At 37.6% G+C, this 16,115-nt stretch overlaps 1 protein-coding gene across 6 annotated transcripts in view; it reads left to right on the top strand.

Moving 5' to 3' along the window:
* SMYD3 (SET and MYND domain containing 3) overlaps positions 1-16,115 on the top strand; it is a 396,216-nt gene that overhangs the window by 272,438 nt on the left and 107,663 nt on the right. The window lies entirely within an intron of this gene.

The raw sequence follows: 16,115 nt of genomic DNA, 5'->3' as shown, positions 1-16,115 counted from the left end.
ATAAAGCAAAAATAATCCCAAAATACCTCCAGCCTTTTCAAACTAACTGTTGCCTAGGCTAATTCTATTACATATTATATATGTAGAATTAAGTATTTAAAAGTTACTAATTACTAATTTTTGATTACCCTATTTAAAAAGCAGCAATTCTTTTATTTCCCTGCTAAATGTTATAGTCAAGATTTTATCCTTCTGTAAGTAAAATCAGAAATATGTAAACTTGAGCCTAGATGTGTCTGCTGTTGGATCTATATATTCCCTAGAAGCACAAGGGTCAGCTAGGGTAGGAATCACCGACCTATTCCATGCATATCATTGAATATTCCTTGTAGAGGATAGCTGTGAGTCTTTTGTGAGTTACGGTGTCCATCAGTACAACTGGCTCTTCTAGGGGTGCACTCAGGCTGGAGAGATGTCCTGAAACACCTCGTGCACAACTGAGGATAAATGACCGAATGTAGATTTGCACATGTAATGCAAATCTGAAAATAAAAGCAGGACAGAAACACAAACATGTATAAAGATTAGGTTTTATCAGTAGCCTGGTAAGCAGAGTCTAGAAAAATAAAGAGGCCTTTGTTCAGCATATTGCCAGCTTTTCTGTTGTGTCTTAAATTATTTGTACCAGTAACATTTCTCAAGGTGTTGGTAGGAATTTCTGCATGAGCAAGGCTGCAAAATGTGGTTCTACTAATGTCAATACCTTTTGAGGTGTATGGCTGCTTCACTCTTAGGAAATTTATACTGATGGGTAGCTCTCTAGAAGCCAGCTGAAATATGTACCCATATGAATTTATGTTGATTGTAAAATTACATAACAGAAATGCAGTATTTCCTGTGAATTATTACTGTAAGGCTTCCTAAGTCTCTTGTCTTACATTACATTTCCTAAACTCATGGCAAAAATGCTGTACTTTTTAGGCAAGGTCAGCATGGAGTTATATCTCAATATATATACAAGAAAGAAAAATAATAATTGCAAGAAAGTGTTGCTATTCATTGGCTTTTCAATAAATCTTCTTGTTTTCACTTCATTTGCTGCATATGATTTCAGGGAAAGAAGCCAAAGTGGACTTTAGCACCAGCTAGTCTCAGTTGCATATAGCAACTTCTTAATTATCACTTAGCTTCTCCTTTATTATGCTCTGTGCTCCTTAGTTTATAAGGATTGCTTTCAGTAAGACAGTTAAAGTCAATATAAATGTGCTTGGAGATTAATACCTTGCCTGTTAATTTGTTTCCAGCTTCTCATCTTTACTGTTAAAATGTACATCAGGTAGGAATTTGAACACACTTAGTTTTGGCTTTTAGCTGACGGTTCTTGCTGCCTACCAAGAGTATGAAGCCATAAAAGACATCTGGCAATAGGGAGGAAAAAACTGTAAATATGATTTGAATGCTAATTGTACTTCAGGTTTTTTAAGACATCTCGCTAGAAGCCTTATTAGTCTTTTATGTTCTTGCATTTCTGTGCTGGTGACTTGAACAGAGAGAATGAGATTGTAATTTCCCTTCTGCTGGGGGTGAATATGATTTATTTTTCTTATTATTATTGGACTCTCTTAACAGGAATTAAGACTCATTGCTTTAAAGACACATGCATTTAATAACAGGGATTTGATGTCTGCTGATCTCAGTGCCCATATGTAGTCTCCTACAGATCAGAAGCAGTGCACAGCTGCAGATATTTGTGCACATGAAGTGCCTTACAGGACCACTGCCTAACTGCATGCATTTTACATGCTTTTCTTCTGATATGGATCTAAAGCTGCCAACAACAGCGTGGGAGCAGCAAAAATTAAAAGGAAAGGGAAGGAATGTTTCCAATAAAAGTTTGCCTCCCTTGCATAGTCTAAGTGACAGCAAGCATTCCAGCTTTGAGGGCTTTCAGTTGGCATTGTATGAAAATATATTTCAAAGTGGGGACAAAAAGATGAATATAAAGAGGGGGAGGAAAGGAGTGCGGCACCACTGGGCTTCATTCAAATTTGCAGCCAAGGCTGTGGAGAGGAAGCGATGACAACTGTGGAGTTATATATGCGTAAGAGCAAAGTTTCCCACACGTGTTCTCATCAGTATCACAGTTTGGGGTGCTTGGTAATGGAGGTTTGGGCTTCAGCCAGTAGGGAGGCAAGGCCAACCACAAAGTTCAGATCTGGATCCAAATGCCTGTGTGTTTGGGAGTATAGTTATCCCTCTGGTTTGAGATTTTACTCATCTTAGCCATGCACAGAAATAAGTAAGAAACATGAACAAAGATGATTTTCAAGTTGCAGCTGTAATACTTTAAGTATTTAAGCCCTTCAGCAGTTTTGATTAACCAGGGGATTACATGAGATTTTCTGTGCCATTTACTTTATTTCAGCAAATTTACATATGACAAGTACTTTGTCATTTGTACTGCAGATCAATCTTAAATGAGCCTGAAATCAGGTTTGGAGTAAATACCACTTGTGCCTCCATATTAGGTCTTGTGCTTTAGGGAGCACCTGGTTATCTGCAGGAGAGAGAGTGAGCTCCTACCCTGCTCTAAAACCAGCTCTTCAACCATACTAAGGGAGAAGAGATGGAAGCCACTGTGCTGGCAGTGATGTGGCAGCCACTGGCCAATGTCACAAAACCATTGTGGGCAGAAATGGCCACAATGAGTTGCACTTGCTGTAGGACATGACTGCATTTTGCTAAACAGCCCCATTTTCTGCTTGGAAGATCTGGTCTCTACCCCATTTCTGGGGACTCTGCTGCTACAAGCATAAAAATGGACATCCTGTGCTCATCTTCCTGACCTAATTGAATGGGTTAGACTATAGAGAAGATGCTGGAGATTGCTTAATTTATTTGAACTTGAGAAGAAGGCCTTGGTTGCTGGAGTTGGTGTGGCAGCGGCCTACAGCCTTCTCCTTTTTCTCTTGCACTTCTGTTGTGGCAGGAGCTCCTTAATTCTTGAAGGTGCTAGAGAATCCCTGCTTCTTGTAAGAAGAAGTCTTTGCTAGAGTTTCATCACATGAAATCCTGAAGGGCACTTCCTCTGCACACAGGAGTTCTGCCTGAGCTGGGGTCCAAAGCAGGTCCAGAAACTCCTTTGGAATAAGAGAGACTGGAATTGTTTCAATCATTTTTCATCTTATTCCATTTCAACCACAGATAAAACCAACAAACACCAATCTAATTAAACAATCTTGCATATATTGATCAGGTTCTGAAATTTGAATTTAACACCATAGCTACAGTGGCTCGTGACATATTATGTAGAATAGACAGGTTTTGAAGAGCATATTTGCTTTGTTGGTGGTGGTTTTGTAAAAAAAGAAGCTGGTGGCCCTTTGTAAAAGCACAATAACTCAGGGTCTCCTAAATAATAAATGTCTGTCTTGAAAATAGGGCTGTCCCATGGTCCCTTATGTCCTGGTGGTTAGGTCACATGAAGTAGACGACTGAGCAAGCACACTGCATAAGTCTGATAATAGGTAGGTCCTTGGAAGCAGCTGTCCATGCTTTAGCAGTTCTTTTAAAAGGGCATAATAATTCTAATGTAAACCAAAGGTAGGTTTTTTTTTTCCCTTGGTCATACAAAAATAACACATCTAAGCAGTCCTCGTGCCCCTTCTAATTATATGAGCTACTGATTCTGGATTAATGTAGTTCATTCCAATTCACACTGTTCCTGTTAAGATGCAGTTGGCATTAAAATGATCCTATCTTATGACTACTACTGTATATGATATAATTAAGGAGTAATCCCTTTCAAAATTGGTCATTAGCATTATCTAGCAATTTGCCAAATTTGCTTCAAAAGGTTAATGCCACAAATATGGTAAACAATAACTAATTTCATGGGGATTTATTGCTGTTAAAAAATATCATCAGTTTCTAATAGCAATACTTAATTTTTTTAAAAACGGTAGATTGGTTGAATGCACTCAGATTGCTTTACAATGGATATTTTCCTGGCAGATGAGTAATCCTCTACTAGTAATTTCAGTTTTGAGTTCTCAGATTTAGCACTTCAATTATGCATTCTTCGTTTGTTTTATTAATTGTTTGGTTATATTTGACAATGCTGAACTATACATGCATGCATAATGTATGACATATTATTCATGAAATTTTGCAATGTGACAGGCTCTGGTTACTCATGAGTAATACAGCAACTTTCACATAATAAATAGAGTAAAGCGACTTTTATGTAATCTTGTTCTAAGTTCTTAAACATTATTATCTGAATTGTTGAAAGGAAATAAGTGTTGAAATTACTGTGATGCGTGATGTAGTAATTCAAGGAAATAAATTCTTATGCAGTAGGTAGAATCCTCCTGAAGATGTTTATGACAGGAACAAATGAAATAAATGGAGATATTCTGTACTTAATACGAAGGTTGAAGGTGGCTGATTGTCATGCTAACCCTTGCTGTTAATTTCTGCCGCTTTATTGACTGTAGAAGAACTGGATATAATTACATAGGCATAGAATTTAGCTGTGAAGAAGTATTGCTGTTCTGTGGAGCTGAAGTTCTTGCAGGATTGGCCCTACATGGTAGGAAACATACAACTGATGCATTCTGTGAGTTGCAGTATGCTGGAAAGCCTGGTTTCATGTCTCTTCTGGTCATAAAACACAATAACCTCAGCTCCCTCCCAGTGCCTTCAGATGAAAATATTCTGCCATGGAAATCCAAGGAAACCTACTGTCTTTGGTTTGAATCAAACAAAATGAGAACAGTTTGCTGAATTGCAAAATCTCATTTCAGCTGACTTTGAGGTAAGTCTGTGTGGCAGGTGTGTGCTGCCCTGGTGCCTCACGGGAGCAATGTGCGGGTGTGTTCTTCCCTCATCCTTCACTCCTCCTGTACTGCCTACTCCCCAGATCTCCTTGTGCACAGAGATATTCCTGAATTTGGAAAAAGGCTGAGAGTCTGACCACAGACTTTGTAGGTGATGGAGAAGGTGAAGCGACAGCCACTGGAACTACAGCTCCCACAGTTCTCCAGAGCTTGAGGATTGCATATTTTGAACTGAAGCTGACTGACTTGAAAAGTAACATTATAGAAGGACTCAGGGAAATATACAGTACTTGCATTAAATGTTTTGAGGCTTTCATTTCAAAGTACTTTTTTTTTGTATTGAAAGTACCAGGAGAAACCACTGAAATTCTCAAATGAAAAAAAAACAACCCACAGAACATTTCATTCTGTAAAGCATTTTGAATTTTTCCTTAGGCTGCATGATGTTACACTGGTCTTGTTTTTAGACAATGAAATATTTTTCAGTGATTTCTCACAGTATAGGGGTTTTGTATGCAAAGAAGGAGAAATAATGATTGCAGATAAATGTTGTCACTTACTGAATTCCATAAAATGCATACTTACCTTCTTTGAACTTGCAGAGTAAAACTATTTTTTAAATTTCCAAATATTTTGCGAAATCCTCCTCCTTGTTGCTTCCCCCTCCCCCCCCCCCCCAAAAGCATGCATTAGCATTGCTACTTTAGGACTTTCACCAGTTGTTTAAATTACTAAGGAATTTTGAGATAATTTGACCTCTAAATAGAAGAAATAGGTAAAAAATTATGACTTAAAGTGAAATCACCGAGATCATTGGTACAGTAATCCATTACACTTTTGCTATCAGTTTCTTGTTGATTGTTATTCACCTACAGTGCAGTAAGCAACTTCACAGGAGACAATCAGACCTGAGTAGAAAGAACATCGAACCAACCTATCAAGAGTAACACCTCCAAATTCACCATTTTTATTATATTTTTATATTTTGATTTTATTTGTATGCTCTGGACAGTACCTCCAGCTTCATTAAGACAGGGCTAATACAACATATCTGTTCTTTCCCGGGTTTCTGGAGAGAACTAGGAAATAGTATATGTTCATTTCCTTGCAAATCTCAGCATCTGATCAAGAGAGGAATGCATGACTGCAAAGACTTCATTTGTGGAGCAGGTTCTACAGATTAAAGATGTAAATAGGTATTCTTTTTGTGATCATAACTTTGGTTCCCCTTTTGAATTGTTGTGTTTAAAGACAAACTGACAGCCTTGTAAATTAAATAGAAATTGTTACAGCTGAAGTTCATGTGCTTTCATTAATATCGGCAGTTAGCTTTAAAAAAACTTCAGCCATATTATAATCTCTTGAAGTGCTACTAATATATACTTATACTTTTCTTGTGTTGTCTTCTGTTAGTAAGAATTAGATTCTGCTTTCATTTACTGCAGCTGCAAACTACTGACCCTGTAGTTCATTTCCTAGTATGTAAAACTGAAATTAAGATTGTGGCATCTAGTTTTGCCTCCCTGGTGCAACACAAACAGAAAAATGGCTTTCCCCAAAATTTCTTATAGGCAAAAGGAATTTTGGGACACTAGGAGAGTGAATTCACTGACTTTTTATAATCTTTATTTCACACTCCATTACAGAATTACATGGAATAATAGTACTATTTTTTTAAGCAGAACTTAAGTTAAGCTTGAGAGCAGTGAACCACAATTCAGTAGAAAAAGTTCTACATGAAAATTCATTAGAAACATAAACACTCCACTGGCCTTGTGCATTGCAGGAGACAGAGCAGTCTAAGGAGTCAGTACCTCACTCAGCCCAGATGTATGTATTTTACTCTCTTTTGGTCTTATTCTATTAGCTGTGTCATTCAGCTGGCCTCTGTGCTTTGGTTTTCGTGCTACAGATCCTGTTATATCAGTTCCAGTGACACATAAATACTAATTCATCCGTATGCTGACTTTTCTGACACAGGTGTGTTTGAGATCATGCAATTGTTATTTTAAAGAGCACATTGTTACATTGGTCATGAAGTCACACAGCAGTGTCTGTTTTACAGAGAAATATATATGAATGAAATGCACTGTTAGTATTGAGTAAGTAAGCTTCACTGTGGCAATTTTTATGTATGAAGAGTATGAGAGGAGATCTGTCAGTAACATCTGAATAATAAGCCTGAGATGTACCAAATGCCTAGTGGAAATGTGGTTCCTAGAGCTGTGCTCCCATACTGAATGCTAAATAAAAGCTTCTGAGATGAGAGAATAAAATCAGCATTCAAAGCATATTTGTGTTAGGACTGTTAAAGGATTTACTTTCCATTCACTACCAGCATTTTTGCTCTCACATTTCTCATCTGTTTACCTACAGACTTACCATAGGCCTTCACTGTGTGCCCTCTTCTGTCACACAAATGTGCTGGCTAGCAGAAAACCAACAAGAACATTACAGTATTGATTTTCTCTCATGCCTGCAGGTCATGAAGGTTTTGTGATTAATATAAATCAATATTTGTGGTAGAGCAGAAGGTGATTTGCATAACTGCTGATGAAAGAGAGAACACTGAAACTTTCATTCAACACCGTTTGTTATTTGTAAATACTTGCCTTAAGAGGATGTCCACTGTACCAGGCTTCAATACTGTGAAGCTTGAAGATTTTGGTGTGATATTGGCAGAGTTTCGTCAGTTGTGACCCCCTAAAATTTTAGCACGAGTTAATTTTAAAAAGAGCTAGAATCTAAGCTAAATCCCCTGCTTTCTTACTTACTTGTTAGAGGAGATATGTGATAGAATGAGATAGAATAGAATAGATTATTTCAGTTGAAATGTAATGACCACCTAGTCCACCTGGCTGACCAAGGACCAACCAAGTCAAAGCTTGTAGTTAAGGGCATTGTCCAAATGCCCCTTAAACCCTGACAGGTTTGGGGCATCAGCCACCTCTCAAGGAAGCCTGTTTCAGTATTTGACCACTCTCTCAGTTAGTTAAAAAATGCTTCCTACAGTCCGGTCTAAACCTCCAGATGAAGGGCATTAAATTGTTCTGTGAAAACTGAAAGAGTTGTATGTAGTGTATAGGTCCAAGGTCAAAGAGTGTACATAGTGATAATGCTGGGCTTTTTGCAGGCTAGAAAATTGCAATCCTAGCTATACAGCTTATCTGCTCTCCTCTGTATTAACGGGAGGTCCCGTTCACCGATATTTCCTTTTGGCTTTCCTCATGATTCTTTTCAGTCTCTTTTTTACCAACCCTCTATAAAGAGATCGAAAAACAACAACTGTAAACTTTGAAATTGGAATTAATAAATTAATCTGTTAAAGGTATGCTTTATATAATATATGCATGTTACATGCATACAAGTATAAGAGTGTTATGGAAGCAATGATTTTCACATGAAGTCTTTTTAGATATTATAGATGTGATTCATAGTTCAGGTTTCAGCTAGAAATTGTATTCTTCCTGTGCTCTCTTTTTCAGGAAAAAAGGAAGCTATTGCAGTGAACTTGGTATATAATCATTTTAAGGCATAAAAGGATGTGTATGGATTTTGAAAACTTAGTTGCTGGTTTTCAAAATGGAAGAACTCCAGAGCATGATCCTCTTTCACAGTTTTTTCAACTGCTTGTACAAATTCCGCATAGAAAACTGGCCTGCCACACATGTTGCATAATTTACATTAGAAAACAGCTTTGCAATACTTCACTTTGCTCAGTGTTGTGACTGGATTTCTATCAATAAGTCCACCTTTTAAAAGCTTCACATGGTAAGCATGTAACTCAGTGAAAACAGGTCTCTGTTATGGGCTAGTAATTGAGGGTACTCAAAATAAATGGTTCTGTATCTCGTTTAAAGTTTTACATTACTTGAAGAAAAGTGTACTACAGCTAAAGTAGCTACACTTTTGGGGATACATATGTTTTCTATATGTCTATAGAACACAGCATAGCAAATGGTCTAATCTGGCTATCACAGCCTGTCTTTGGACCTAGGTGTGTGAAATGCCGATGACCACAATGATAGTCTTTGGCAGTTTGTCTGTGAAAAATGTCCACCCCTAAACAGACACCAGCAATGTAGAGAATCTCCATTGCACTTTTAGATATATAATTTTCAAAGTAAAGAAATCAAAAGGGGAAATGCTTCCATCCAGCCTGTCTACAGCATGAACTGAGACAGGAAAAAAAAAAGTGATTATATATTCATCAATGTTACGGAGATGTTTGTATAAAAGGACTCTTTTGGTTCTTTATTTCATGGTGTTAGAAATGAATGTTTGGCACAAGTAAAGACAGACCGCTTGTATTTTTTAATTGAATTAAGGATGAGAAATGCAGGTGAATCCTTGGAAGTTAACATTGCATTCAACACTGAGAATTGTAGAATGTGCAAATTGTGTGTTACGCTAGATAGTGATTTCCTTTTAATGCTGAAGATTTTTCTCTGGTAGTTCTTGTATTTATGTCATTTGTGTGAGTGTTGTAACAACTGGTGTGGCAACAATTTTGATTGTGCATGATTGCTGTAAAACTCAGTGTCCCAGAAATAAGGAATTTGCCTGATACTGGTAAGAGTCACTGGTTATCTGATGCAAAAACAAGGTTTGCATAAGTCCCAGCAGTTTACGTCACTAGTTTGACCAGTAAATCATGTGCATTTTCACTGCTCTTGTTCTGTACTTGTCTTTTGGTACGCTGGTATTCATCCCTGCCAAATGCTTGCCAGTCCAGTACTTTCTGAATGACTACCATGTCTTCTACTTTTGAATAACAGCAGGGGCAGGTGCCTGTGTAGTTTCCAATCAAGAAAGAATGCTAATGAATTATAAAGGACTTCTGACTTGCATTTAATAGTGCCATGACATGTTATAGCAGCCTGCCAAACACAGCATTTCTTATAAATCACACTTCAAAGGGCAAAAATATCCACCTGTCATATCTGAGGCCTCTGCAAAAGATTTGCATTTGAAGATGACGTGATTTGCTTCAGCTTGTAAAGTACTCTCTTATGATAAATTTTTTTTTTTTTTATGGACAAAATAAGATAATTTAATATTTTCTCCCTTCTGCCCAACCACGACAGCATTGTGCACCTTGTTGCATTTTTGTAAATACTCTATTGTTCTTTTGCAAGAAGAAAATCCATTTCAGGGATGGTGTTTGAATAGTAATTGACAGCCTGCCTGAAGTATTGACATTGTCTCATCAGGACTTTGTACACTTGCATGTCCATACAATGCCTAATCTTTCTTAGCAAGAAATTGATTTTATATAAGTTTCTTAAATACTGACAGTTTTTACATACTTATTTTTGTGGTCATACAGATGACCTGGAGCCATGACATACCATTATCTGAAACACAATAAAGACTGATGATTTATATCCTAACAAATGGTGGCACAATTTATAGATGTAACATAAACACATGCTACTTCTTCACTAGACAGTGATATGTAAATCAAAAGGGGAAGGTGATTTTCTGAGCTAAAATGGGGAGTGTTTCAGAATTTATCCTCAGGCCTTTGGGCAAGGAATTATTAATCATTTTCAGTTTTCAGAGGATAGTAAATAAAATAAATTTGCTTCTGCAATTTGACCTGATTAGCAGATATCAGTACAGAATTTTTTTCTTTTTGAAGAGGTCAAGTCATCAGATAGTTATTTCTGTCTTACAAGTGAAATGAGCAGGAAGGAAGTCTCAGTACTCTGAGGAAATGTTCAGCCATCTTAGAGCTTTCTACATTTTCTGTTACATACTTGTATAAGAGATCTGCACAGCTCTCTGAGATACTGTTTGAATTCATGGAAACAAGAAAGGCTAAATCCCCAGCTGGTATAAATCAGCCTTGTTTTACTGAAACAGTAGAGCTGTGCACTTGCTTTATACCAGCAGACAAGCTGGGTGAAAGTAGACATTAGAAAAAGGAAGCTTAGGTGCATACAGGTATTATTTGCTATATCTATTAGTGCTAATTACCAGTAATATAATCCCAGTGGCTCTAGGAGGTACATTAATATATGTTAAAAAGAAATTAATTAATTCTTTTAAGAAGTAAAAAGAAATTTTAAAATAGAGAATTAAAATAAAAAATTAATGCCATAATTCTGAACAGCTGTCACTGGAAGCACAAACCTGGTCTTCTATGTTGTTTTATATATGACTTATTCAATAATTTAATTCAAACTTTGGTGTATGTTTATTTTGGGATTAATATATTTAAAGGTAAAATTGTACCACTTTTCTTGATTGAATCATACTCCTGCTTTATGTGATCAAAAATCCTCTCTGGTCGTATTGCCTAGTTTTTGTTATATTGCCTAGTATTATTTAAGCATAAATGCATAAATTCTCCTGCATTTGCACAAAAACAACAACAACAACCACCAAACCAAACCAAACGAAAAAAAACTTAGAGCTAAAACCAAAAGGAAGGAGAAAAGGAACTGTTGTCACTTTCACTTGTTTTTCAAAGAGCTCTTCAGGATTAGTCTCAATTCAGTCTTTATTCTTCCTAGCTCACATGCGGAATCTTGAGGGTTTATTCAGGGAATGTTGTTGTGTGCGGGCAAAAGAAGGTCATGCCTGCCTCTTTTCCAAGGTCTCATTACTCTGACCACTTCCGAGAAACACCCCTTCTCAACAAAGGATGTTATCCAGCACAAAAAGATATCATTGACTGTGAAAGCCCGTTACACCTAGCAAACTGTTTCCTGCTGCCCTCATCATTGCCCTACCTTTTGGACTGATGGACGTGTTGGCTGAGTGGGGATTTGATGTGGAGAAAAGGGAGGTGGCTGACACAGATACAATAAGAAACAACAGGACACAAAAATAAAAAAATGTGTGAGTGCACACATCCTGAGTTAATAGTAATAAATCTATGCAATGAACTCCATGTGTTCAAAGATGATGAAAAAATACTTTAAATATTTTTCAGCTTCCCTATAGAGTTATGCTTTTCTTATGTCAAACCTTGATCTATAGTTCTATGGAGGAAAAGAAGCATTTGCAATGTTAAAACAACCCCTTTTACTTTAGATTTAAAACAGGATGACAGAAATATAAACATTGTATTAACCCATATTGATTTCTCTTTTCTTTTGGAGGGAGAGGAACTAAAGTAATAAGAAATCTTGAATTTAGTTTCAAAGCCAGTCCCTTCATGCTTATTCTGAAAGTTTAGTCTTTTATGTGACAAAGTGCCTGCTGACATTATTGAGTACGTAAGTCAATGACAAATTTTCCACTTAATTAAATGAAGCCACAATTTCATCTCAAGATACCAAACCAGATTTTTATGCATGTGCTCATTTGCTTTTTGTTTAAATACAAATTGAAAGCTTAAGAACGGCATGGTAAACTATACATTTTCTAGATTAAGCTGAGGAGCAGATTAGTGATTACAGTTTGGCATTAGAATTAGACAGGAAGAAACCAAGCTGTTTAGACCCTTCCTGGAATATTCTGGATCTTCCTCTGAAATTTATTTCCTCTATGAGAGTTCAGTTACTCTGCTCCGGATTTTGCCCTAGGCCTATTCTGCATCATTTCTCAGTAAATTTACAGATAACGATTGTTTTTGTAACAACACCATGTAAGATACAGATCGGACTGAATTCAGTGTGATGGCTGTTGTTTGCAGCATTCTCAGCAGAGGGCTGTGTTGGTGGAAAGTCAAAGCATTGCAATTTGTTCACACCCAGTCTGGCAAAAAATGAGCATAATTTGTCATTTGGGAACTAGTACAAAAGCAAAAGAATGCTTTTATGTGACAGACAGGTCTGCACAGGTGTTTGGAGCCAACCAACTGCTACAAGATTGGCTAGGCAGGTACTTCTTTTAGGGAAAGAGAAACATAAACAGTTTACCTGATCACATCTGTATTCTGTTGGGGAGTCCTCCTGCCTTGAGAGAGTCCTACCTGCCCCTCCCTGGCATCTGAGGTGGCTGAGTCAGCAGCCTTCACCCACCCTGCACATGTGTAACATAAAGCTGTCTCAGCACTTAGCTGAGACGTGCATTGTGCCTGTAAACTTGTCCAAGTGGACTCCAGCAGCATAGCTGTCACAGCATACACCCCGATACAGGCTGTGCCAGCTCACCTGCACACAGCCAGCTGGCCAATATCACAGTTCAGCTGCTTTGGCTGATACTTGGATTGAATTGAATATTAGTTGTTGAAATACATTTGATTTGCTTAGAAGCACCTGTGTGAGTCGCAATGCAATGGCTTTGTAGATGTACCGTGAAAGAACCTCAAGTAGCCTATGTTAGGCAACTGTTAGAAAGAATCTGCCTCCTTACTTGCTTAGAGCATTCTTGGGAGACATTTCAGTCAGAATCTTGGTCCAGAAACACCATGATAGTCGCAGGTACAGATGAATACTAAAGATTCACTAAAGCGTGTTGTTATTGCTGTCACAATGATGCATTCTGTTATTGAAATTTAGATTCTGGTCCAGTTTTCTGTCTTAGCCACAAACATTACAACTCACTGTTAAATGGTAATAATACAGTCATTATAATTGCTAAGCTGGCTATGTGGGTTAGAGGATGATAAGTGGTATGATAAAATAATGAGAAAATTCTACAAATTCAGGATTGTGGAGATTGCATTATTGCTGTAAATGCAGAGATAGCTATTGTGAAAGATAAGGATAAATCTCTGAGGGTATATTCCATCTAATCAAAACATTTCCCACATGGAAAAGTAACAAAAGCAATAAAGTGATAAAAGCAACATTAAGCTATACAAAGATGTGATATGCAGACAAAGAACCTCTTTGCATGGAAGGTTTCCAGTTCTGAAAGAGGATTATGACTGTTTGGTCCCTTCAGAGTTCATTAACAAACACTTGGGAGCACTGATTAGGGCCTGAATCTTTGTTTTCCCACTGGCATAACAGAAATAATTAATGGCAAAAGTGTGAAAAGATGGACTAAGAACTTGGTGTTAGTTTATGGGACATATTCTTAGCTTTAAGCTAGTTAAACTGAAGCTCTGAAAAAACCCTTCTGCTCCTCAACAGTTGAGCATTTTCTCTTTTATGTTATTTGGAGACTATTTAAGAATATAGATACCAGAGGGGAATGGAAGAATGGTAGTTTAATTTGTTTACTCCCTTTGCAGAAAAACTGGCTTTTAAGACCTTCAGAATTTAGATGTTTTACAGAGCTCTAAGAAGCCAAAATAATTATTTAGTTATATTTTTTTTTCTGTCATTCTGTTTATGCTTCAGAGTTTGGACAAAATCAGGAAAAAACTCTGATTTAGATTTTTAAAATAAATCAAACCAAACAACTCCTTAAGGTTCTGCAGTTTTAAAGCACTCTTCTTTTGCCTGTTCCTTCCATTATCAGTAGTTTACCATGGTTCATAAATTTCCAGTAAAACTCAGAGAAATATTCCAAGACCACAGATAATGCTTGTTAAACTAAACCCAGCCCATAGTGATTATTAATTATTTTAAGTGCTTCCTCCTTAGGTTTCTTTTCCACTGTTGGCAGACTGGGTTTGAGAAAAGCCAGCTAGCTGAATACCAAGGAACATTTGCAACTTAAAACCAGTGAAATCATTGGAGTTATTTCAGATATAAACTGCAATGTCAGTCTGTTTTGCTTCATGGATTTGTCTGTGGCTTCCCACATGACATCCGATTTAAGGACCTGATGCAAAGTCGCCTAATTCAGCAGGTTCACCATGCACTTTGGGAGACTTTGGACTATGCCATCAACTTCTACACCTGTTTTTACATCTGTGGATATTACAGTGGGTAGAGGCCATCTTCCCAGAACTTGTTGCTCGTGGAAAGCACATAAAGTTTTGCTAAAGCCTTCTTCCCATACTCACATGTATACCTGTGGTTTAAGTCTGTATCTGTTTCTGGATGTCTCACTCAAGTCCCAGAGCTGAGGGCACTGTCCTTACTCACATACTGCACCTAAGTGTCACACCTCAGCGCCTCACTTGACGAAGAGTTTGTATAGCCAAAACTTGCCTTTTTCTTCCCCCTCAGCACTGTAATCACTTGTTCTGATGAAAGGCATTAGCTTTACTTACAAACATTGCCTTGCCTAAATACTTATCAGGAATACGGCAACTGCTCTGCCTCTGAACTTGCCCTCTTCCTTAGTCACCGTGTCTTAGTTTTGCCTGGAATGACTTTGGCCGTCCTTGGATTGTATCTGCAGAGTGAGCTGCTGAGAAACCGCCCTTCCCTAGGAGCAGCTTCTGCTCTGAGCTCCACTCCATCACTTTCTCTTTTGTTCCTTTTGCTGTCCTTCTTTTTAACTTCCTTCCCAGATCTTTTTCAATAGGAAAGCTGCCTGGGGACTTGCACTAAATAGAGATGTGAAGGATCAGTGTTTCCCTCCCCTGCTAGCTGCGGCTGGGCCCTGGGATATGATATGCAAATCTAGCAAGGAGTACGCTCTCCCTCCTTCCTTCCTTCTTGTTTGGGGACAGGATTTTCCCTTCTCCTTATCTGGCTGCTTTTAAATTGCATTTCACTTGTATCCTTTAATTAGCACATTCCTTCTAGCTTGGCTGGCTTTTTCCTGTTTACAACATCTCCACAATTGCTACCCAGCTCTACAAATCATACACTTCATGAGAAGTACTCATTGTAAATATGCGTGTTTCTAGGCTCATCAATCCTAGTTCACTGGGAGCTTGGAGTATGAATTCTGTATTATATATTAATAATGCAAAGAGTAATGTAGTACTGAAAATGACTTCCTAAACGGCCTTCCTTTTTTCTGTGTTTCCTGGTACTGCCATACCTGAGTAGGTATTTCCAAGAAAGAGAGTAAAGTCCAAATATATCAGAATGAAAAGAGATACAAATGCACTATACATAGAAAATAAAATTAATTATTTTGTGAAGAAGACTTAAGTGGTAGAGTGTGAGAACACAGCTTCTTAAAATCATAATTTGGCTCATATCACTTCTCATGAGCAAGTGGAGAGGGGTTTTGATGTAACCCATTAGCAGTCTGTAGATAAGAGCATAATAGGGAGATGGAAGTAAGGAACAAGAATTAGGGTAACGCTTTCTTTCCCCTTGAGAGCAGTGTGTCCACCTAGCCAGGCCAGATGTGCAGTGGGACAGTTCTTTTTGATAAAGGAGCCTCTGCAACATTAGTTGATGTGGGGCTCAAAACGTTCTCATTTAAAGTTACAATGTCAAGCAAGGTGAAATACCTTGTGAACTGAATTTTAATAACTTTTCAATGGAAGTTTACGTACAAATGGTAGATGGTTTTATACGTCTTAAATGATACATCAAGATTTTGGAGAGGTCCTGAAAAAGTCTCTGTACCCTTTAT

Source organism: Corvus kubaryi, unplaced genomic scaffold (genome assembly GCF_017639235.1).
Source record: "Corvus kubaryi isolate FWS band 111438036 unplaced genomic scaffold, C.kubaryi_AGA036_p1.0 37232, whole genome shotgun sequence".
In the NCBI taxonomy this organism is placed as follows: domain Eukaryota; kingdom Metazoa; phylum Chordata; class Aves; order Passeriformes; family Corvidae; genus Corvus; species Corvus kubaryi.
The sequence above is the reverse complement of the archived record's forward strand: the minus strand, read 5'-3'. Positions and strand labels throughout refer to the sequence as shown.